Source organism: Montipora foliosa, chromosome 9, assembly GCF_036669935.1.
Source record: "Montipora foliosa isolate CH-2021 chromosome 9, ASM3666993v2, whole genome shotgun sequence".
In the NCBI taxonomy this organism is placed as follows: domain Eukaryota; kingdom Metazoa; phylum Cnidaria; class Anthozoa; order Scleractinia; family Acroporidae; genus Montipora; species Montipora foliosa.
In genome coordinates, this window is record NC_090877.1 from 39,842,139 (window position 1) to 39,858,292 (window position 16,154).

Genomic DNA, 16,154 nt, shown 5'->3' on the forward strand with positions numbered 1-16,154 from the left:
CAGGAAAAGTTCGTTCGCTGTTTGCTCTTTTTACACAAACTATATATATATATATAAATATATAAATATATATATACAATGTGTATACAATGTGCCCTCCCGGTTGTCACCATAATGGCTTTATGGCAACTCCTGAACTTGGGCACAGGATGTACGGTTTTTGATGGATGATAATTTGATTTTTAATTTTTGATGGATATCATCCATCAAAAATTATAAATTCTTTGGCGGCAAAGGCGCTAATGATTCCACACATTTTTGTAAAATTTCGAATTTTCAAAGCGTCATTGCTCAGAAATTATTTGGTATATCGAGTTCTAATTTTCAAAGAAAGCTCATTATTCAATGCACTTCCCTGGTGACTGATTAGAAAACGATAGCCTCATGCTAATGAGGCAAGATTTGGAAACAGAGTCAGTCAATATCTGTTTTTGGGTGTAGCATTCCATAAATGGACCCATATATATATTTTTTTGCAATTAAATTTATGGTTATTCTTTTGCCATTTTTTAAAAATATATAACAATTGATGAAGAAAATGCCTAAAGCCTAAAAGAACCGTGAGGTTTTTGAGTTTTTGTGACGAACAAATCACTCACCCTGACGCCCGCTGGACAAAGAGATAGTAGGGAGCTTCATATCACGTTTTTTGAGACGCGAAGGGCAACCGGAAGTGAAACTTTCGCATGCCAGGGAAGTAGTGTCTCTCAGATTTTAAACTAATCGTCTCTAATGGAGAAAAGATACTTAGAAATATAAATGTGGTTGGTGCGAAGGCACATAAAAAGGGAAAACACGTCCGGTCCGGTTGCGGGGCTCCCAGGTATTGGTTTGGTATGGGTGACCTGTGAACAGAAGCCGGAAGTCTGCCCAAGATCCTTCGCTCCTTGAGACAGAGCGTTAACGTGGCCTCAAGGTTTGCAGGTGACTGATTTGCTCATCAAAAGTTAACTAAGCTGGTTCTGGCTCTGCTTATTTAGCGACAGTTTACGTGTTCGATGTTAGTTGTATATCTCATGAAACTGCGCAATGGTGTGATGATTCGACTACTTTAACAGGTAAGCTTTAAATTGAGCAATCCAGTCTGTGCGACGATTTAATTAACCCTTTAAGCCCCGAGGGGTTCCCCATTGACGAGTAAAATCGTCTGGCGTTAGACAGAGTAAAATCTATAAGTGCCATTTGGCACTCTCGGGGCTGAAAGGGTTAAATCTAGTTCTCACAGTAAAGAGACTTGTATTTGCGTCCCATCGTTACCTTGAATACACTGAAACGAATTTTTTTTTCTTCTTTCATCTTGTGAAGTCTCCTCTGTTTATGAAGTGAGAATTTGTGGACGTGAACAAGTTTAAATCCTCCAGACACTGACGATTGTACATGTACCGTAGTTGTGTTATAAAATTAGATGATTCATGATCTTATTAGCCAGTATCAAAAATACTATATTACTCTTTGTTTGTCCCTCCAAAATTTTGCATAAGCATTGTTTCCAGTTTCTCTTGGGACCATTGTAAGTCCCAAGAGAAAATAAGAATAATGCTTATGTAAAATTTTGGAGGGACAGACAAACAGTATTATTATACACATCAGACTCACTATGAAAAATCTGATTGGTGGAGAGCATTCAATCAATTCACAATAGCTTGTGAACTTGACATGATAAATGCAATATCTGCTGCAGATATTGCATTTATCATGTCAAGTTCAACATCTGCCTGGCAGATAACGTCTGCCGGCAGATAACACAGACCTCCGTGTTGATAATTCATGATATCATGCTCAACCTCATCCAATAATTGTTTATTATCATCATGGTATTTTTGATATTGGCTAATTGAAGTACTTGGCTGGTAGTAAATAAATTCAGTCTTAATGTAGTCAAGATTTAAAAGTACAGGATTATGGAAAATCAAATCAACTGATCTTTATTTTCCTTAAATTAATATTATCTTGCATTCTCTTAACCCTTTCACTCCCAAGACGAGTGACCCTGATAGATTTTACTCTGTCTAACGGCAGACGATTTTACTTTTCAATGGGGAACCCCACAGGAGTGAAAGGGTTAACAACAGCTAGATTCACTCAAAAACTGTCCCCATTAACCCTTTCACTCCCAAGAGTGACACTTGTAGATTTTAGTCTGTCTAACGCCAGACGATTTTACTCGTCAATGGGGAACCCCACAGGAGTGAAAGGGTTAAAGATACACATGCAGGAATGCTCGGGACAATGCTTTCTCTACCAGTAGTTAGGTGAGCTGCACTCAACAGAAAATTATGTCCTGGAAGAGTGGTTAGCATTTGTCGAAATTGTAGATGATACTGCTTCCCTACAGCTGAGATTCTCATCTAGTATGGTTATAAGCGCTAACTCTTAGTTGAGTTCTATGAAAACTTACAGGTTGTCATGGTGTTTAACTTAAGTTAGTGCTAACCATGTTTCAAACAACTCGGACCATAACACTTAAGCTCCCAGAAGTACTTCAGTATGCTCAACCAAAAAATATAACAGGGAACAGGATATAATAATGTGTGGTTCCAGAAAATATCCATACCCCCACCACGGAAGATCACTGGAAATTCCGAGGGAGAGGGGGGGGTTAAAGGGCAGTAATTTCCAAGGGGTAGGGGGGTTTCGTGGGAAACTACTTTTCCAAAGGGTCACGAACCACATACAAAACATTGAAAGCAACATACGATCGATCTGAAGCACAAAAACACACTATCGGACGATGTTTTGAAACAAAAGTCAGTTTTGAGATAAAGTTAATACTATTAGCTTCAATGTTTCCGTTTTTTTTCTTTGAGTTAGCAAGCGCTACAATCTCCCGAAGCTAAGAACAATGTGTCTTTCATTTGGGACAGATTCAAAACATTTAAAATGGTGGTCTCAACTGGAGTCTCGTCCCCAGACTTCCAGCTTTGTCTCTTTTTCGTCCACCCAACACTTCCGTTTGTCTCTTTTTTGTCCAACCAACACTTCCGTTCACTTGAGTATCGCTTTTTGCTACTTTCACATGCAGTAAACACATTTTTGATAGGATTCATGTTTTACTGGGGGTAGTAACTCATTGAAAATGCGATAAGACGCAAGTTCCCACCATTTCAACGCTTGCGTGCAACGACATTTTCTTTTTTGTGGGTGGCATTTAGACCACGGACAGGAACCGGGAGTCAAGTTTTCTCTTCTTTGAGTAAACGCAATTGCAGCCTCGGGAAACGATTGTTGAGATTCAGTTCGTTATGTCAAACTGGAAATTCTAAAACAGGAGTTTCACTACTCATTGGAGGAAGTAAATTGCACCAAAAACAATAACAGTTGCCCTCTTGATTCCATCCATGGCTCAAAGGCAAGCAACAGTGAGGCTGTGTGTCATTTACCGGCGAGAATGACGGCTGGAGAGTCAGTAAATTTGAAGACTGCACTTAAATCGCCATATCTAAGTTTACAAATAATTATGATGGATTATTTTGGCATCAATAATTTTCTTCGTAAAACAATCGCCTTTGTGACGACGTTCACGAAACCTACCGCGTCAACATGTGTGGTCCCTAAATAAGAATCAACATGAAGAAACTGACAAAATGTGTAGACAAAGGAACCTTGTAAGTTTCTGTTTTATTTACTATCGTTTGCGAAGTTGTTTAAGCGAGTGAAATGTTCTCATCAAAGTTTGCACAAAAATGTGAAACAGTCGACGTCGTGCAACCCAAATGTTTAAGCTTTGCAAAGTTGATGGCGAAGAAGCTAAAAGTTTAGCTGGATAATGAGCTTAACAAAGCGTTATATTTTTCTAAAAGTTAACCTTAATATTTACTTTGTTGTAATAAACTTCTACTGCAATTACGTAACTAATTCACTTTCTTTTTTATAAGTAAAAAAATTCTGGAAATTCCTGAGGGGAGGGGGGGGGGGTCATCAAAGACCCCCCTGGAACGGAAAATCCTGGGGGGAGGGGAGTGCAAATCAAAATGTCTTCGTGGTGGGGGTATGGATATTTTCTGGAACCACACAATACAGACTGAGGATTGAGTACGCCACTATGGGACAAAAGGATGGTGTCGTGAAGAAAAGTGTTTTCACTCATCATGTTTACACTGCCACTTGTAATGGAATGCTTCAAGACAAAGTGAGAAGAGAACAAGGAACTTAACAGGTTCAGGTCTTTTTCAAAGTAGAAGAAGTGAGCAAACTAATTAAGGAAAGGAAAGCTACATTCAACTAAAAAACAGTCATTCCACGAGAGACCTCCTTAACAGAAGGGATCTACATGTAAATTCAACACATTTAAATTATATTTATCGAACACCAGCGCTGATACACACAAGGGGGCACACCCATGGCTGGAGACTGAGCCTAATATCAGGGTGCATCTGTGGGAGCTTGCTCCGTATTGTAGTACCCATGAGGGAGCAATCGAAAAAAATATTGCTTTGGGACAGCTGATTTTCAACAGAGAAGGGTTTGGAATTTAGTTTCAAGTCAAACATGGCGACACACTTGAAGTCTAATTTAAAAGAAAAAAGAAAAAGACATGCATGCCACCTGCTTTTGATATGCTGGATGGAATTTTTAGGTGATTTAATCAGTATTGGTGTGAAAACTGCCTTTGTTACATCTTTCCATAGTCTTATATGATTTTTATCCAGTAACTCTGGGTTGTCTCTATACAATTCTATTACAAGTATTGTATTGGTGACATTCAAGCACCTTCCTCGTTTATTCAAGCATCAACTTGCTTAATTCGACCTCATCAGTTGCAGACCTTTTAGATGCCCTTTTGAATTTTGAGCTCAAGTCAAGAGTTCGAAAGGAATTATGGATGAAAACATTGGGTAATCTGATTAGTCAATGTTTTACATTTGCTGTATTAATTCACTCACAGAAAAACAAAATATATATTATTATTGTCAGTACTCACGAGAGAACATTTTAAAATCTGCTTGATGTGCCTCGGGAGCTTGCGGTATATCTTCTATTAAGCCCCCTAAGGGTATATTTCTTTCAGCACGTTTGAAGGCGGGGGGGAGCTTAGTTAATTTAGCAAAACTCATTACTGGACCTAACAAAAAAGTAAAGAAACAGACGAAAATTACGGTTCCTTCTTCGTGTTTTGTACCAGAGTAATGACAGTCTAATGTGGAGATGTGAGTGATAAAAGGTATTTGCAACATTTTGACCAACTCCAAACCATGAATGAACCATATCGGATCTGTCCACATCAAGTGTTATTGTCTTGATTAATTGATCCAGTCTATCATTTATTTATTTGGTTATGAGGATAAGGTGGGATGGGAGGACAGGGGGCCTAATAACTTTCTTTCTCTGAAAAGGGGACGGGGCTTATTTTTCTGCTCGTAACAAATATTGGTTTTATAAACAATACAATTTACCTGAAAATGAGGGAGGTCCATAGGGGTAACCCATGGACCAGGTCCATGAAGGGGTCAGTGGACAGGGTCCTCAGGGGTTTTCCATGGAAGGGGATCCAAAGTTCTTTTTTGTATACATCCGTGAAATTTGATGACTTGAGTATCTAAAGTGCCCCCAACTGGCAAGTAAAATCACCTGGCATAACAGCCAATAATTATTGATGTAAAATTTAGAAGTCATACTCTCAGGTGGGGAAGGGTTAAGGGTTTGAACGAAGATGTTGTTAACCCATTCACACCGTCCTAAACTGCCCCCAATTGGTGAGTATGACTCATCTGGCATTAGGCAGTGTTAAATTTATAAGTCTTACTGTCAGGTGGGGAAGGGTTAATGGGGTGGACTAAGATGTTTATAACCCATTGACACTATCCTAAAGTGCCCCCAATTGGTGAGTATGACTCATCCGGCATTGAGCAGTGTTAAATTTATAAGTCTTACTCTCAGGTGGGGAAGGGTTAAAGGGGTGGACTAAGATGTTTATAACCTATTAACACCGTCCCAAAGTGCCCCCAAGTCTCACCCTCATGTGGGGAAGGGATTTACATTGTATAGAGGGGTGCATTGAAGTGCTTTGAATATTCTACAATTTTTTGAGAAGAGAGGCCAAGATAACCATCTGTGTGTGTGGTTGTTGTGGAACACCATATAGATACACGTATGTTCTTAGAAACTATATTGAAATAATGTTACTTATTATCTTCCAAAATAATATTTATTTATTTATTGCCATTAATAATAGTATTGAAATTGCCGGATGAGTGCGGTCAGTAAGTTCTGGAGCTATTTATTTATTTTACTTGTATAAATGGTTCTTGTAATTTTTGTTTAAATATTCTTTTGAAGTACTTTAGAAAATATAACATATTATTTAAGTAATAATGGTTAGTCAGCAACTTTGTTCCTGATTTCTATTTCAGCTTTGTCTTGGTAAACTTTGAAACAAAAAGCTAGAGTCTTTTATTTGTTTATAATGTAGTAGTAGTAGTTCTAATTTTTGCAGATTGATTCCAATCTGCAAAAAATAGTTCCTGCAGAACAAAAAATCTGTGAAATAAAACACTACAGAAATTATTTGTGTGGTAAGGTTTAACAGTGATGTTGCATGTCTCAAAAGTAATGTGTAAGTAAAGTGAACATTGACTCAACGATATAACATACAATAAAAGTTGAAAATATAATGTGCTGCTTCTCTGCTGTTTGAACTGTCAGAGTCACAAAAATTAGTTTCCAGCAGAAATTTCAGAATACATATTTATACATCTGCAGTCACTTGTAGAAAGAGGCTGTTCTTTCTATTGGTTGTAATCAGAGGCAATTCTTGTTGAAATGCCCGTGCAGGCATTCGTTTGATCCTCGATTTCTTAGTTTTCCTTGCTTCAGTGAATCATATGCTTTGAAGTTACATTTTGTAAAGATAATCAATGGTGGCAATTCTTAATCAGTTACTTAATCAGTCATTTAATCAGTCGCTTAGGAAGACTCAATGGAACCCACTAAGCCAATCCATTACCATCTGTTTTTTTCTTTTTCTATGCAGATATGATTTGAAAAATCGGTAGTTTGGATTACAATGGCCACACCTGGTCCCCTGGCCAGCTCCAAGGAGAAGACAAATGGGGCCAAGCTGAGTCGACTTATAATTGATGGTGGAACAACTGTTCTAAGAAATGTTTTTGACACTCATCACCCTCCTGCTAACTTGGCAGCTGATCTTAATTCCTGTTATTCTATCCTTACGAACCTTTTACGCAGAAGAATTCTCAATAGTCACCAGTGGGACAAGCTCTTTCCTGTTTGCGGGGCTGCCCCTGACTCCAACACGTTTGATATCACTCTGCTGTTCCTCCTTCTGACCAACATTTGTGGACTTACCCCTCCCCACACTGGATGGCATTGCAAGCCGCCCCCAAGTGACACTTCTCGTGAGGCAAACCTTGCTCGAATTAAGTTTTTTCGTAATCCGTTGTATGGACACATCACAACCACTGGTGTCGATGAACTGATGTTCAATGCTCTGTGGCAGGAAATCAGTGCCGTTCTAGTGTCTCTTGGGTTAAGTCAGGCAGAGGTTGATCGACTGAAGGCAGAGCGATGTGGAGAGGAGGAATATCTTGAAGCCTTACGGGACTGGGAAGAGAGTGAAAGACATCTCAAGACTCAACTTAATCAGGTTCAGAACACAGTCCAAGAGAGTGTCGAGAAAAACACATCTATCCTTAAAGACTTACGAATCCAGCAGTCAACAACCCAAGAGACTGTTGACACAACACAACAAGCTGTCAAGGAAAGCAATTCTAGGATTCAAGACATACATCAAATTGTGACTGAAATCCATAAGACGCAACACAACACCGATCAGGAGGATAAAATCCTAAGGAAACTTGCAAAAGTTGATACCCAACGTGATGTGAGAGATTATACAAAGAGATACTTGGAAGGAACCCGTGAGTCTTTCTTTGCTAAAATCAACACCTGGTTGGATGATGCAAGCTCTCCAAATCGTGTTATGGTGCTCAGCGGAAATGCAGGGATGGGAAAATCTGTCATCGCTGCTGAGATGTGTAAAAGAATGCAAGAAGCTGGCAGATTAGCGGGAAGCCATTTTTGTCACCATGACAGAGCACGCCACAGGAATCCCAAGGTGATGATGCAGTCTTTAGCTTCCCACCTGTCATGCTGTCTTCCAGATTACAAGATAGCCCTTGTGGAACAGCTCTCCGGAAATCTTGGTGTAGAGATCAATGACATGGAAGTAAAAGATCTGTTTGATTTGCTTTTTTTAGAACCTCTGAACGCGGTAGCAGATCCGGATTGTACATCCCTTGTGGTAATAGATGCTTTAGATGAAAGTGAATACCAAGGACGAAATGATCTTCTTGACGTGATTGCCAACTTGTTTAAGAATTTACCACTTTGGCTTCGGTTCTTGGTGACAACGCGACCCGAAGTTAACATTTGGGACACCCTCAAAGATTTGCAGCCACTAATACTGGACCCAAAAGATGAAGACAACTTGAAGGTCATTCGTTTTTACTTTGAACGGAGTCTAAGCGATTTATTAGAAGTTGAAATGTACGAGCTGGTCTTGTGACGATCTTGTGCAAAAGTCGGAGGGAGTCTTTCTGTGTGCCAAGTTTTTGGTAGATTTTATAAGGGACAAGTGTTCAACTTTTCTCACCTTGGAACAACTAGACAAGACCCTTCCGGCGGGCATTGGGTGTGTTTATCAGTCGTATTTTCAACGGCTCGAGCAAGACTTGCGTAACGAACTAAACATAACTGAAGAGCAATTTCTATGTTTCCTGAGTGCACTTGCCGCTGCCAGGGAACCACTACCATTGGGTTTTGTTCCTAAATTGTTGTGCACGAACCTGTCCTCCTCTATTGTTATGCGAAAGGCGAGCAACGCCATTGCCATTGTGTCATCACTTCTTCCTGTTCACGAAGACCGCATTCATTTCTTTCATAAATCAGTCAAGGACTGGTTTACAGACAAGTCAACCTACGGGCAGCACTGTTTCAGTGTAGAGGAAAGGGAAGGCCATAAGATCCTTTCTACTCTTTGTTCTAACGAGTTTGACGAGTTAAAGAGCAAAGATATTGGCAACTTACATTCTTTCACTGATACTTCAAGGTATGCCTTGGAACATGGTGTTCAGCACATGTTACAGTTAGACCAGGACATGAAATCGTGTAGCCTTGAACAAGGGGTTGGAAAATATGTGTCAGACCCAGAGCTTTTGTACGCAAAGCTTTGTGTGAACGTGCCAGAAACCACGGAAGATATCATTGATGTATTGAAGCAGGGTGGTTTGAAGTGGATATCCAACGAGTGTCAGGAGACCCTTTCGTCGTTATTGATACTTTTGAAGAAGCACCGCTTAACCTTACAGAAATATCCCTTTACTATCTTTCAGTGTTTGTTGAATGAGGGAAGTAGTAAGTTATCTTCTGACTCCCGCAAGCTTCTAGGGACTAAGTATTCCGATAAACCTTACATGGAGTTCTTAAACAAAAATACCTCCCAAACAGCTATTCAAGCTCGTTTTGTTTGTGGATCACAAGTGGTTTGTTTGGATGTGTCCCCTAGCTTAGAGTACATGGTGTGTGAATGTCGGGATGGAAGCATTCAGTTTTGGTCACTTGCTTCAGGTAACCGCAAATGGAAACGTTATGTCAAACCAAAACAGTATAGTTGCGATGGTCCATTTAGGATCATTGTAACTTCGCACGGATTGGTTGGTGGGTTTTATCGTTCTTTGGTATTTCATCCTATCAAGGATGTCGTCTTGCCAGGAATGCTGAACACTGCTTTCTCCTTTGATGGAAGCTTGAAGCCTCTTTTTCCTACCAGTAAGTGCAGTTTTTCTGTCTGTTCTGTTTGCGGCGAGGAGATGTTAACTGATTGTCCCGACGATGCAAAATGTCTTACGATGTGGAATCTGAACGATGGTATGGAGATTGATCGTCTAAACAGAGAAAAAAACATTTTATCTTTTGCAATGTCCCAAGATGGAAAGCTCGTGGCAATTTCCCATTCACCGGGCTCTGTTTGTTTAGTTGACCGGCAAAATGGTTTTTCAACTCTGGCAGAGGTACCTTCATGGCGTTTTGGAATGATTAGGTTCTCACCAGACAGTCGATTTCTTTTTTGTTCAAAGTGGTTAAATGCCACGGGAATGTGTCCTTTAAGTATAACTGAGATGCGCACGTATTCGATTCACCCTCTTGCTCCTTGGGGAAATTCCTTTAAGTTAGAATCCTCTAGAATCGGTGGCTTTTTGTTAGGAGATCCTCTGTTTGGGGGTTGGCTCAGTTATTATGATGTGGTGCTTGACAGCGAATCTCTGTTAAGGAACCACACACGTAAAGATTACATTGAACTAGTTTATCGGAATGCACCAACGAAAAACACAGAATTCGAAGATGTCACGTGTCTCCAATTCTCGTTAACCGGTGAGAGTGTGTATGCGAGAGTTTACGTTGGATCGCCTGGACCAAGAATTATCGCTTTGGACATTTATAATCGGAGATTTAAGGGACAGAAACAGTTTGAGATTCACTTCTTTGATTTGGTACCATTAAAAGAAGGTGTTTTGTTTGCAACTAAGAACACACTTGAACTTTGGAACTCTGATTTGTCAGTCTGCATGCGAAGCTGGAGGTTTGGCGCGGATGCTGTCTTTCCTATTTCAGATGATCAGGTGGCATGCATAACATATGAAACGCGAGACGGGATCATTTTCGATACTGTTAGTGGAGATACTGTGAAAACATTTAAACTGCCTCATGGGGAGTTAATTGCTTGCAACGGGGACCTCCAGCTGTTTGCCTGGCCTAAATCCCAGCCAGAGTTCATTGAAATGAGGGAATTGGGTACAACTGAACTACTGTGGCGTGCACTCCAGGGTGCTCGTTATTCATCTCTGACGGGGTTATTTTCCCCCAAGGGAAAATTTGTTGCTGTTTCTTCGCTACAAGACGGACTCGTGTACGTTCTTGATGCTGTTTCTGGTAAGGTGCTTCTCGAATATAAGGATTTCGACATTCGCTGTTGTAAATTCATCGGTGACGAGGAGTGTATTTTTCTGAAATCCATTGACCCAATTGGTGGCCGCCTGGAGCTTTTTAACGTAAGGTCTGGAGATCTACTCACTGTAATGGATGTTGAAGGGAGCGTTTTACTCAATAGTCCTTTAGCAACTTGTCCTAGAGTGGGTCTCATTGCCATGTCGTCACGCCACATCGACTTAAAAATTATCAAGGTAAAGCACCCGGAAGAGAAGACACTCAGCAAGGAGACAAAAAGGTAAGTTTGGAATGTATTGTTTAAAAGCCAATGTATTTCAATATGGATGTAGTCTTTCAAATGCTGTGCCCACCGTCATGCGTGGCCAACGGCACCATGAGTGGAGACTGTTCGGAAAACGTACACACTACCCACTGGTATCACAAGACATTCTGTGAAACCTTCAAGCTTGCCCTCATATAGAGTACAAACCATTATCAATTGTGATTGCTTTGAAGTGCGTTTTTGATTCCCAAAGACTGTGATATGGGTTCACATGATGGGTTGGCTTATTCATGATTGACTTGGGGCTCTGGACAAGAGCGGCTAAATGTTTTTTCGAATATTGTCCGTCCTGACTATAGGTATGATGCTTATTGATGGGCGTATCTCTTTTGAGAAAATCTGTTTAATGACAATGAAAACCGAGGGGAAAACATAAATACCATTTACCAACCCGGTAGTCAGGCTAGTACTTTACGCGTGCGTACAGTGATATCACCCCAGGGCAGTGACAGCCATAGACAGCTGTTTCGTCCTTGTAAGGCTTCATTACGATGGCACAGCTGTAATTACAGATATAGTAATAACAGATGTTGGGGTTGTTACATTGAAATATGGAAAGCACCTAGTTTGGCGAGGAGCCACGGCACATGATATTTGACCGCCAACGGTTAGCATTTCAGAGATAATGCTCCCAATCGTCGACGACAACGGCCGGCAAATGTTTGTAGTGTGGGAACCGTAACTGCGGGTTACAAGTGCATGTACGAGCAGCGAAGGGGCTTGTCACAAGGTTCACTTGACTCCCGAGAAATATTATATTTTCTAGACAGGTTTCTCCTTACCCGTTAGCTTTCCATCTTTTGATGATGAAAATGGTGATGATTATGGATCAAGAGAGGATGAGAGGAGGGAACATATCCTTATGCCCCATGTTAATTTTTAAAAAATCTATATTAAGCTTCGCGGCATGCTGTGAAAGTTGATATTTGGCAAAATGCAAATTTTAGTTCCATTTTTCTCTATTGCGTTTTCTGACAAAAAAATTCTGGAATGGGCAAAAATTTTAACATTATTTGAGCTTAAGGTTTCTATTGCACTCGAGGTAAATAATTAAAAGAGAAGAAAGGGTTGATTGATTTGTGTGTTTGTCCTTAGGTTACTTCAGGAGTGAGCTGAAACGAGGGCTGCGCACTGGACCGCAAGGGTTTCTGTATTTTCTGGACAAACACAAATGGACGTTAACTCTGTGTCGGCAGATTGGCAGAGCTGTATAGTTAATTATTCGTGATTTGTTGTAGATGGGCATCAGTTTCATTAACTTGGTTGCCATGACCTATTTAGTAACCGCGCGGGACTACTAGCGTAACAGCATACACTACGTTGATTTAATTTGGTAAGTTACAGTGTTTCTACGATTTACGTCGCTGAAAATTGGCGACTAGAGTGTATACGATCAGGATTATAACTATGCATATGGAGAGATGTTTTAATCGTTGTGATCGGTAGATCTTAAAATGTTATGTTTTCACTTCTCATTTGCACACAAGAAAAACTTTGCTTTCTTTATTTTATATTTAACAAATCGAAAGTGGTTCAGCGTTGTCTGTACTCTTATCGACAACGATATTCGTCGTCACAGTGGTCAAAATTTGTTGTGGACTCACGAGGCGTACACCATTTTGACCACTGTGATGACGAATATCGTTGTCGATAAGAGTACAGACAACGCTGAACCAATTTCGATTTGTTTTTTACCACAATATTCAAGGGCAAAGAAAGTGTTTATTTCAGAGCGTGACCAAAATCATGACACAAAGAAAAGAGCAAGCGTTGTCAATAACTTTCTCGCAATATGGTTGGGTTACTTCCCAAAATGAGCGTTCTTGATTGGCTATTACATTGCGTGACAAATTGACGCGAGCAGCGTTGTCTAGACTATTATCGACAACGGCAGATTAGCCAACCAGATGGCGAGATTACAGCAGTTGTGGTAAAAATTGCGTTTTACCGCTGGAAAGTTTGCTTTGTTTTAATGTTTCAGTGGCAAACGATGTAATCGGATGCATGTGAAGTTTCGCATGGCTGATGTTATCGAAACTGAAGACTGTAAACTTCCTTCATAATTTTTGGGTCAGGAATTATTCCAGAATACGGAATACATTTCAGCCTAAGAAGGCCATCACCGCTACCAGAATCTTCACCCAAATACGCTGCGACCTTGTATTGTGAAATCTGTGGTTTTTGACAGATTTCCAACAGTTCTTTTGGAGTGTTATGACCAATGACAGTAACGAACTTTTCACTATCACGGTCAATATCATCGGACCCACTTCTCGGGACATCTTGATCAGTAAGTATGTAGACAACCTTACTAGTCTTGTAATGTACCCGTGGGTGCTGATAGCACGGCCTGGATATTTGGGAGTCTAATAAACGACGACGGTTACGAAAACGACAACGCCATAAAGCAATAATATCATTGGTTAAAAGAGCATAAATAATCTTGCTGCACGTCCAGCACGGATTTTAGCAAGTATGTTCGCGGTCCTCTGCATAACGACGACGTGAAATCACCAAATACGACAACGTAAGCATGCAACAGAGAATCTTTCATTCTCTGTTTCCACTCTGAAACCGCTCGTTCCAATTTATATTTAGGATACCTCGCCCACATTGTAGGACGTGAACGAGACTGAATAATCGCGCAAGATTTATGATAGAGCCAAGTTATATTTTAAGGTGACGTTTTCGTCGACCGTCGCCGTCGTAGATCTTTACGTCCCTAATGCCTGCGAGGAGGTGGACAATACTAAGCCGTGGACAGAAAACAATTTGATGAAGTTGAAACTGAGACCAATGATCCTGTTATAAAGAGAAGAACATCCAAGTGTTCCCCAGAGTCAATTGGTAAGGTAGAGGAGGTCTCATATTTGAATCTCCTCGGAGTAACCTTCCTCGATTATCCCATAATTTCATAGTCTCATCGAAAGGACTTATGGCGCGTTCGATTGACCCTATTCCGGAATAAGAATACGTGGAGTGATGATTAAAACGGTATGTTTGGCGCGTTTCGAAGCAGCAAGGACAACAAAAATATGTTTAAAATAGCATTTTAGCGGATGTTTGACAATTTTCATGTGAATCACCGTTAAAACGAAGGATTTCTTCCTTATATTCCATGCATTCTTATTCCGGAATATGGTCAATCAAAGGCACCCTTAAAGTGTGCGGAGCCAATGATTATAGCATACAAGACCTGCATTGCTTATTTGATACCACAATTAAGTCACTCCTTTCATATTGTATAAAGATTTGGGGAATAGCTTCGTAAACTAAATACCTAAGTCAAAATAATAGCCTACAGGAAAGAGCGTTTCTATTTGGATTTATTAAAATCTCGACCTCGGATATTGCACTTCTAGCTTCCTGACTGGTTCACTCAATCTCTGTTATCAGCACATATACCGTATGTATGACCTAACATAGACACTGTTGAGTCAAGTCATGTTGCCAGGCTGGAAACTGATTGGTTTTAATTTCCAAGTGTCCAAGTGTAAGAAAATAAAGACGATTTAACCGTGGCAAAAGGAAGACTACAAACCTCGTTGGCCATTTACCATTTTATATCCAACGCGCACTCATGGAATAATTGTTATGTTCTCCTTCCCCTTCCAGCGTTGTTCTCTTCGCAGCAGAGTGCGCCCTTTGCAAGAGAAAATGAGGGGATAGAGAGGGAGGCTCCCGGTCCAGCCCTTGGGATATGTCATGTCCACGAAAGTTATTTTTAGACGAGCGGAAGTCTTTGTTCTAGCGGAAGTCTGTCTTCCGAGACGTCCGCATACAGGCCAACCTCGGTCTGATGTTTGAAAGAAAAGCAAAGATTTCATATAATGGCGGACGAAGTAGAATTAACGTCTGCATGCGGACGTGTCAGAAGACAGACTTCCGCTAGAACAAAGACTTCCGCCCGTCTAAAAATAGCTTTCGTGGACATGACATATCCCAGCCAATGCCCTGAGCCTCCCTCTCTGCCCCCTCATTTTCTCTTGCCCTTTGTTAATCCCGCGTGTCAAAAGCGGAAGGTTAAAAAATGTTTTGTAAATAGATCTATGCTGGTTTGATTTTTAGTTTAAGAGGATTTTATATATATTTTACCTTACGGACAATGTCCTTGTAGATCTTTTCAGGTTTTAAGTTTTAGTGTTTGTTAAAACTGTTTTTAATAACTCCATCACAGGAGCCCGTACTTCTCTCTGTTTTCTCGTCACACTTCCTTTTCCGATTGTTTGCAATAAGACTGTTTGCTCTAAGTCTGCAATCCGAATTTTAACACCAATGTCTTTTAACCGATCACTTAATTCTTTTGGTATTTCCCCCAACGCTCCGATCACTATAAAAAATTCCGGCTTCTTTACGCAATTGCAAAAATTGTGTTCATAACTGCGAGGATCATAGCCTCACTTGATTTCATATCCGCAGTTCATATATGATCCATTTCATATATCATTTCATCGTTGAAACTGAGGGGCGTTACAGACTTTATAGGTTTACAAACGATTAGCGCGAGTTTGTATTTATAATTTTCCACCGTAACGGGTACCACTTTGCCTTTTCCAAAACCTGAGCACTTGGTGTATGCCATTGGAGCTTGTGTATGATCCCAGCTGCTCAAACGTGTATTCTCTCTATATCTTCAGTTATGTCTTAGATCTTGGAATAAAGTATTGTAGCAGCTGCCCCAGATAAGAATTCCGTAAGTGACAGAGGAAAGAATGACTATGAAGTAGAAAGATCCAAGATATACGGCTGAAAAGACGTTCAACGATCTAAGCAGGTTGAGCTTGCTGGCGAACAGTTTTGTTGTCTCCCTGAGATGAGGGGTCCAGCTGATGTGGTCATCCAAAACAACACTGAGGCACGTGGTGGA

At 40.4% G+C, this 16,154-nt stretch overlaps 1 pseudogene; it reads left to right on the forward strand.

Annotated features, from left to right (window-relative positions):
- The first annotated feature begins 895 nt into the window (after positions 1-895).
- On the forward strand, positions 896-14,949 carry LOC137971301 (uncharacterized; annotated as a pseudogene).
- Positions 14,950-16,154: the final 1,205 nt, after the last annotated feature.